The following is a 7,989-nucleotide window of genomic DNA, read 5'->3' on the forward strand; positions in this document are numbered from 1 at the left end:
GCTCATAAATGACAGAGAAGTAGCAAATTGAACATTTTGATCACACACGGACGCACAGACAGACAGACGGACGGACAGACAGACGGACGGACGGACACACGGACACACACACGTACGGAGCCCATCTCATAGTCCCCTGCTCGAACTCGTTCGGCGGGGACAACAACTGTTTCTGTCCAGTGTTGATATGCATCTTTATCCCTTGTTACAACACGTTCTTCACTGCATTTCACAAGTATCTATATTCATCAAATATGATCTAAATATTAACAAAAATTAGCAAAAACTCTCAAGACAAAGTATAAGAGGGCAAGTACACTTTCCTGATGATTTGCTTGGCAATCTTTTTCTTTGCAACTGATTGACAAATTGCCCAACATCGACGTAAATAAGCATTGATCAGTGTATTAGTAGCAGCCATGATAAAAAATCACTCGAGCAGGATTTGAACCTACGACCTCCTGATCTCTGGACCCGCGTTATCTCCACTAGGCCACTGTTACCAACAAAGTCAACAATGTGGTTTTTCTCTTCAAACTCTCTCTCGAGGTATGTAGTGAAAGCATCCTCTACACCTGACTTATCACATCCATGATGGTTAAACGCTTTGCTCGCAGTTCGCACCAGGCGGGTAACGCCAGCTTCTGATGTCGAAGGGTATGTGGATTCTTGCCGCTTGTTGAGATTTCTTTGAATGTCTTGAGTACTTTACTGACATCATCCGCAAAGTTAATTAGTGGATACATTTTGCAAAAGAATGTTCCAAACTCCTTCACGAATGATTTGGCCTCTTGAGGGAGGGTGTCCCAGTGTTTGACAACACAGATGGTAGAAGTTCTTCCCTCATGATCTTTACCCTTTCACTCATTTGGGGCATGCCAGGTCCCTGGTCGGTCATTGTACTCTTGAATGAGCAGATCAGTTCATTGTATATGTCTCCTGTGTCATCTGTTGACAGCACACCTGCCAGCTCTTGCAGTCGAGCTTTGAATGCATTCATGGTACTTTCTGTATCACCTTTGGCCATCTCGGTCAGGCACATGGTGCGGGAAGATCCATCAGGCAGCGTGACTTGGAACCCCTGATACTTTTTGTGATACTTCGTCGTACCATCTCCATGAAGACAATTGCCTAATGTGCCTTCCAGCTCATTCGCTGAAATTGCATTAGCGACCTCGATATCTGCCAAATGTCGTGCTTCCACTGCAATCTGCGACACTGTGGCGAGTGATGGCATCTGTTCCACGTCTTTCCCTGCTAAGTTCTTCAATACTATTTTGATCACTTTACTGACTTTGGCCATCGAAACATTGCATGCAAGCAGCTCCATCACAGTTGTTCGTATTTCGTCAGTGTATCTTCCATCCTGAAACGAAGCAATATCTTCATCTCGAAGAAGATCAACAAGATCACTGAGGTCTTTGCATCTTTGTGACAAGGAGTTGATCCTGCACTGAAGGTAAGTGAGTTCTCTCTCACAAGAGCTGTGGACTTCTATCTTCTTCTTTAGCCTTTTCATAACGCATTGTATGATACATACGCTTTCTGTCCTTCCTTGTCTTTTCCAATTGCTCCTTGCGTTTAGTAGCCGCTTGTTGAGTTGCTTGTAAGCTGCTTCTTGTTTCATTGAGTTCCTCTTGAAGTTCTTTTACTGCCTGCTCCATCTTCTTCACCTGGAATTTGGCTCCTTCCAGTTCTTCAATCTTCTTGTCTCTCCTCTTCAATTTCTTGTTGGTGTTTCGCGGGCTTGTGTTTGCAATCTTCTTTTTTGCAGTCTCATAACGTGCTTGGATAGAAGAAAGCGATCTACTTGCTGTTTCATACTTTTCTTTATATTCTTCTAGTTCATGTTTCAGTGGGTTGAAATTTTTTGTAAGTTCATCCAATTCCTTAAGAACTTCCAGCTTTTCCTCTGCTAGGGCATCAACAGACTTGCTTAAATGTTTCACTTCTTCTGAAAGATGCTTGTTTGTTAACTGCGCTGACTTTCGAAGAGAGACTTCGGTCTCCATGTTAACTGTCATGGTGGAAACAAGCTCAGAAGTTTCTTGTAGTTTTCGTTTTGCAGTTTTCAGCTCCTTCTTGCTTTCTGTGAGTTCCTTCTTCAATTTCTTTTTCCTTGGAGTGTCCAGAATCTCTTCCCGCTTCCTTGGTATTTTGAAAGGTTCATTTAGCAGAGAGTTGTATGCATCGGGCTTTGTCCGCTTGTTTTTCTTTGCCTTCTTGTGTGATTGAAGCAACCTCCAAATTCGTGACACAGCAGAGTTTACATTAGCGTCTTTCCGGCCAACTAATTTCAGAACAACTTCAGCAACCCTGTTGGTAGTATATTTCAAGTTTCCAGACAAGTATTCAAACAACTCTACAACAACGCCATTTTGTATGACATTCAATGATGGTAATGAGACATTCTTGTCAAGAAAGTGTTTAGTCTCAACTCCTATTTCATCACAGAAGAGTCCAATGTGCCTAGTTCCAGTACTTGATCCAGATAGTCCGGCCTCTTCCGCTGCAGCAGTCTCAGAGGATGAGCTCGATGACGGCCTTGTCTGTGACGGCCCAGGAGTTCCAGTCTGCACTCTATAATGATGTGATGTAGAAGCTTCATCTATGATAATTAAGAGGGGAAATGAAATAGGAGGAAAACATGTAAGTTAGATTATATACACTGCCGAAATTAACAAGATAGCTTTGTGGTTTTGAAGTAAATTTTAATAACTCATCTATCACTTTTAGTATTACACAAAGAAAGGGAGGCTTGGAATAAATGTGGGTCAGGAGATTATTTGACTAATATGAATTTGACTTCTAAAGGAAAGGTTATCTTTATCATTATGATTCATGATTACTTTTATCGCTCCAATTCAATAATTGTGATTAATTTGAGCACGCAAGAAACATTACCATGAGGTAATATATCTTTATTGAGGGATGGGAGGGGGCGGGGTAGGGAAGAACTGTTAGGTAGAAAGATAATCAAAGAACCTGTTGCTGAATCAGAGTGGAGCAGAGAGCATGGTTCATCAGGATCCTCGAGCAGCTGACTTTGCTGGATGACAGAACAGTTTGAGGGATCTGGCAGTTCAGAGGTTTCAGCATTACCAGAGGAATGTTGGGAGTCATGATCTGTTAAAAAAAATTATGATTGATGGTCAAACGCAATAATTTATAAAGGACGATGATGAACATTTGATCACTATCCTCGCACTTTGTTGGTTCAGAGTTCTAAGAGATCTGGATACTCATAATTGCGTTTTAAATAAAAGAAAATTGGCAATCATAATATATTAAAAAGAATTATGATCTAGGGATCAATACACTGATTTGCTAACATATCAAATACATGTATACATGCTCTTACAATTTTTAATTTAGCTTATAAACATTTGTAAAAGCTTTATTAACCCTAACTTACCTGGGCTATTTAGCGAGCTTGAATTCCGGGGGGGGGGGGGGGGGGCATTATGGCCCCCCCTTCAGATCTCGGCCGTTGATCGCGCGATCGCCGCAAAATTGTGCGTGAAGATAAAGCCGGATGTAATCTACAAGACTGCTAAGTTAAATTTTCAAAAAATTTGCATTTTCTATTTTAAATCAATTAATTATGCAAATATATGCAAAAAACCTCATTTTCGTCTGTCATTGGCTTATAAAAGCTTTAATATGGAATGCTGATTTTTGGTGTAAATATTCCTAGTGACATTCCAAACATTTGTGTGTAAAAAAAAAATTCAGCATCAAAATTAATTTCTTATGTTTTTTATTGTTTTATCAATTTTTTATGTATTTCTTTGTTTTTTCGAACTTTTGTTTTTGTTGTTTTTTTCAACAGAATTTGTCATACACATTTTTTGAAGCATAATTATACTAAAATAAATTGATTTCAGCCATTAAAGTTAAAAATATGAATCTTTATATGAATTAATTGAAAAAACACAATTTGTATTGACAAAATCACGTTTTTGAGCAAATTGGGGGTTGACGAAAGTTTTTTGAAGGGGCGTGGCTTCGGAACGGTATGCCCGGGCGCGACAAATTTGGTCTCAAAAGTTGCGCGAGACTTGAAAGTAAAAAGTCAGCGAGCGGCGCGGTCAAAAAATTTTGCGCGCCGGAATGGTCGCGGAATTTGTCGAGGGGGGGCCATTATGGCCCCCCCCCCCCCCCCCCCCCCCAGGTAAGTTAGGGTTAAGATTCCTATATACATGATAATTATGATCAATCAAAAGTACTTACCTGATGCCAGGTCTGAGTGGGGCAGAAATGAGCCTGGTTCAACAGGGTCCTTGGGCAGCAGACTTGACTGAACAGCAGAAATGTTTGATGGGCCTGGCAATTCAGATGTTCCAGCTTGACCAGAGGAACATGGGGAGTCATGACCTGTTCAAAACAATTATGAGTAATGGTCAAACAAGTACCAAATACATGTTCTTACTTATTTTTACCATTACATTATAAACATCTGTAGACTATTCACTACAAGGAAAAGTAGAAATTACGCGGTGCGTAATATATGTCCCCGCCGGAAGTAGCATTTTGTAGCAAAATGTGCAATATAGGTAAAAAATCAAGGTCAAAGGTCAAAGATGTCAAAGGTCAAAATTCTGTGTAAAAGTTTTGAAGCCCTCACCTAGTGCCATCACATAAAGCAAACGGAATCGAAATCGGGTTAGAAATGGCGAAGGAGTAGCATTTTATAGCCAATGTACAATACAGGTCAAAAATCAAGGTCAAAGGTCAAAGAAGGCAAAGGTCAAAATTCTGTGTAAAGTTTTGAAGCCCTCACCTAGTGCCATCACATAAAGCAAACGGAATCAAAATCGGGTTAGAAATGGCGAAGGAGTAGCATTTTGCAGCAAAATGTACAATATAGGTCAAAAATCAAGGTCAAAGGTCAAAGAAGGCAAAGGTCATAATTCTGTGTAGAAGTTTTGAAGCCCTCACCTAGTGCCATCACATAAAGCAAACGGAATCGAAATCGGGTTAGAAATGGCGAAGGAGTAGCATTTTGTAGCAAAATGTACAATATACAGCTGTAGGTCAAAAATCAAGGTCAAACGTCAAAGAAGTCAAAGGTCAAAATTCTGTGTAGAAGTTTTGAAGCCCTCACCTAGTGCCATCATATAAAGCAAACGGAATCGAAATCGGGTTAGAAATGGCGAAGGAGTAGCATTTTGTAGCAAAATGTACAATATAGGTCAAAGGTCAAGGTCAAAGGTCACGACTAAAATTCTGTGTAGAAGTTTCAAAGCTCCCATGTAGTGCTATCATATAAAGCAAACAGAATCAAAATTGGCTCATAAATGACAGAGAAGTAGCAAATTGAAGATTTTGATCACACACGGACGCACACACGGACACACGGACGGACACACGGACGGACGGACGGACACACACACGTACGGAGCCCGTTTCATAGTCCCCTGCTCGAACTCGTTCGGCGGGGACAAAAATTCATAATACATGACAAACTATTAAAAGTTTCTGCTGCTGAATGTAAGTGGGACAGAGGTGGGCCTGGTTCATCAGAGTCATCTGGCAGCTGACTTGGCTGGAAAGTGGAGAGGTTTGATGAGCCAGACAGTTCACAGGTTCCAGCTTGACCAGAGGAACATGGGAAGTTGTGACCTGTTAAAAATACTGATTAATGTTTAAAAAAAAATGATCTATTCCTGTAACAAATGCATACTTTATATGCTTTTCTTTACATTATGAACATATATGTGGACCTTTTTATTAAACTTCCTAAGTATGTGATACAATTAAAAGTACCTGTTGCTGAATGTGAGTGGGGCAGCGATGAGCCTGCAGAGGATTCTTCTAGCAGCTGACTTGGCTGGACGGCAGAAAGGTTTGTTGGGCCTGTTACATGTCGTTGAGAGGATCCACTTCCAGCTTGGCCACAGGGAAACTCAGAGTCATGTTCTGTTATTTAAAGAAGTATGATCAATATTTGATTACTTAACATTGATTTTATTAGATTAAAAAAGTAGTTCAGAGTCCTGGCTACATGTACAGTAATCACAGATTTACAATCTGTTTTGCAAAACGTTATCCAGATTATGAATTTATAAGGCCTGTGAAAATCTTGAGGCAAAATTTTAACAAATTTCTTAAACAAAAAATAACAACAACATATATAGAATTGCAGTCTGTAAAGTTCAAGTTTGAAGTGTCACAGTTTTAGGATAAGACCTTGCTTATTTGTCTCGCCCTCACTGGCTTCAGATTGTGTGTGCATGCATGTACGTACATGTTCACATGAAAAAACAGAAATCTAAAAATAATTATTAAAAAAAATAAAATAAATGAGTCACAATTTTGGGGGTTAAAGATGGATATATATAACATATGGAATGAACTTAAATTTTTCTAACCTGAACTTGGATTTTGTTTGCTGGCTACACCACTGCAGTCACCTTCAACATCCATGACAATAAGAAGGCACACATCCCCTCCCAGTAACCTGAAAAAAAAGTCGTAATCAAACTGACATGAATTACTCTAAGAATACAAAGATTGAAGGCTTCAGACTACTCTATAGGAAATACATGTACTAATGAATTGACGGTCAAGCGCTTAGTGTCTCATATAATCATCATCACTAGTCTGATCAATCTTCGTTCTTCTTCAAGCACACTGTCTAAATATCGAGCCAAGACTCATGAATGTTTCTGCTCAAAACTTGAGTTGAAACAAAACACTAAATATCAATTTATCAGTCACAGAAAATTAAATGTACCGTAAATGGTGTAATTTCAGCTTTTTATATTTACGTAGGTTGACATTAGTGACATAGCTAGGCCTAGTGCCCTCTTTATTAGCACGAGCAACACTAAAGTGCTGATATTTGTCATACACTTAAAAAAATTACGGTAATTTCCCCTTCCTCCCAGCTCAGTGGTGTTCAGTACGAAGAATCAGAGAATGAATTCTGTACATGTAATTATGTACAATGTAATACCTTCACAGTAATTTCACTCCTGTAATTTCACAAAATATAACTACACTTGGAATACCAGGTTACAAGTAAACTATTGTACTGAAGTTTGAATTGTAGAAACTGAAGAAATTTTCCAAAAATTCTTGCAAGTTGCAAAGAAGTCTTTTCAAGTTGCTACTGTCTAAGTAGACAGAAAGATCCGTCTGTCCGGAGGACTCTTTTTATATTTTGCCATTAACGCTGTCCTCCGTAGACAGACGGAAGGTTGCAGTACCCATTGCTGTGTGGATGTTCTTAACCACTGTCTCTATGGAAAATTGGGTGAGGTACCTCACCCTTCTCGATTGCGTCTAATTCACGGCCCTAGGTCGGCAAATTTAAGCTTGTATAGTGAAATTAGCTTTTTAAGAATACATTAAACTCACCAGATTAATGAATAATCCAAAATTTTAGTAGAATTTTCAACGTAAAACACAGCCTGTCGCGTCGTCACGTTCAAACTGCAGAAACATACACTATGAATCTATAGCCAATCACATGCGAGGTAGCTTCTACGTGTTTGTTTTACTAAAACACGTACCTCGCATGTGATTGGCTTACAGATTCAAAATGGCGACTTACAGCTTGCGAACGGCGATGTTGCGATATCGATAAAATGTCTGCGTTATAACCGAGTTAATGTGAGTATTTCGATTGCACATTTGAGAAATTTATCCCAAATATTGCTGCATAATGTGTCATGTCATGTCAAACTTGTTTGGATGTAAAAAAACTGTCTGAAATTTGGTTTATCGTAACGTTTGATCTGTGCGCGACTGCTCCACACAGGAGCCGCAATCATTGACTTCGGTCTGTATACGGAGGGGATCCGTGAAGCCAGACGCAGTCTCCGCGGAACATTCCCCGACGGACAGATACAGACCGATCTTTCGGTCAACTGTCTAAGAAACTCTAGCCCGACCAGACGCTAAAAAAAAAAAATCATCGCCCATCGGTGAAGAATACTCTGCTCTGGCCTCCAATCTGACTTGTACACTAGTACTGTAACT

General features: G+C 39.7%; 1 long non-coding RNA gene and 1 pseudogene across 1 annotated transcript; both read right to left on the reverse strand.

The window, feature by feature from the left end:
• Window positions 1–288: 288 nt before the first annotated feature.
• LOC139720463 (uncharacterized) lies at window positions 289–3,013 on the reverse strand (annotated as a pseudogene).
• An 8-nt stretch (window positions 3,014–3,021) lies between these two features.
• LOC139720394 (uncharacterized) lies at window positions 3,022–5,896 on the reverse strand. The gene is made up of 3 exons (XR_011710163.1): window positions 5,770–5,896; window positions 4,234–4,377; window positions 3,022–3,126 (listed from the first exon to the last, which is right to left on the reverse strand). It is a non-coding gene; the product is annotated as an uncharacterized lncRNA (long non-coding RNA).
• Window positions 5,897–7,989: the final 2,093 nt, after the last annotated feature.

This window comes from Diadema antillarum, unplaced genomic scaffold (assembly GCF_040938485.1).
Source record: "Diadema antillarum isolate AM-2024a unplaced genomic scaffold, OU_Dant_1.0 scf00000128, whole genome shotgun sequence".
Taxonomy (NCBI): Eukaryota; Metazoa; Echinodermata; class Echinoidea; order Diadematoida; family Diadematidae; genus Diadema; species Diadema antillarum.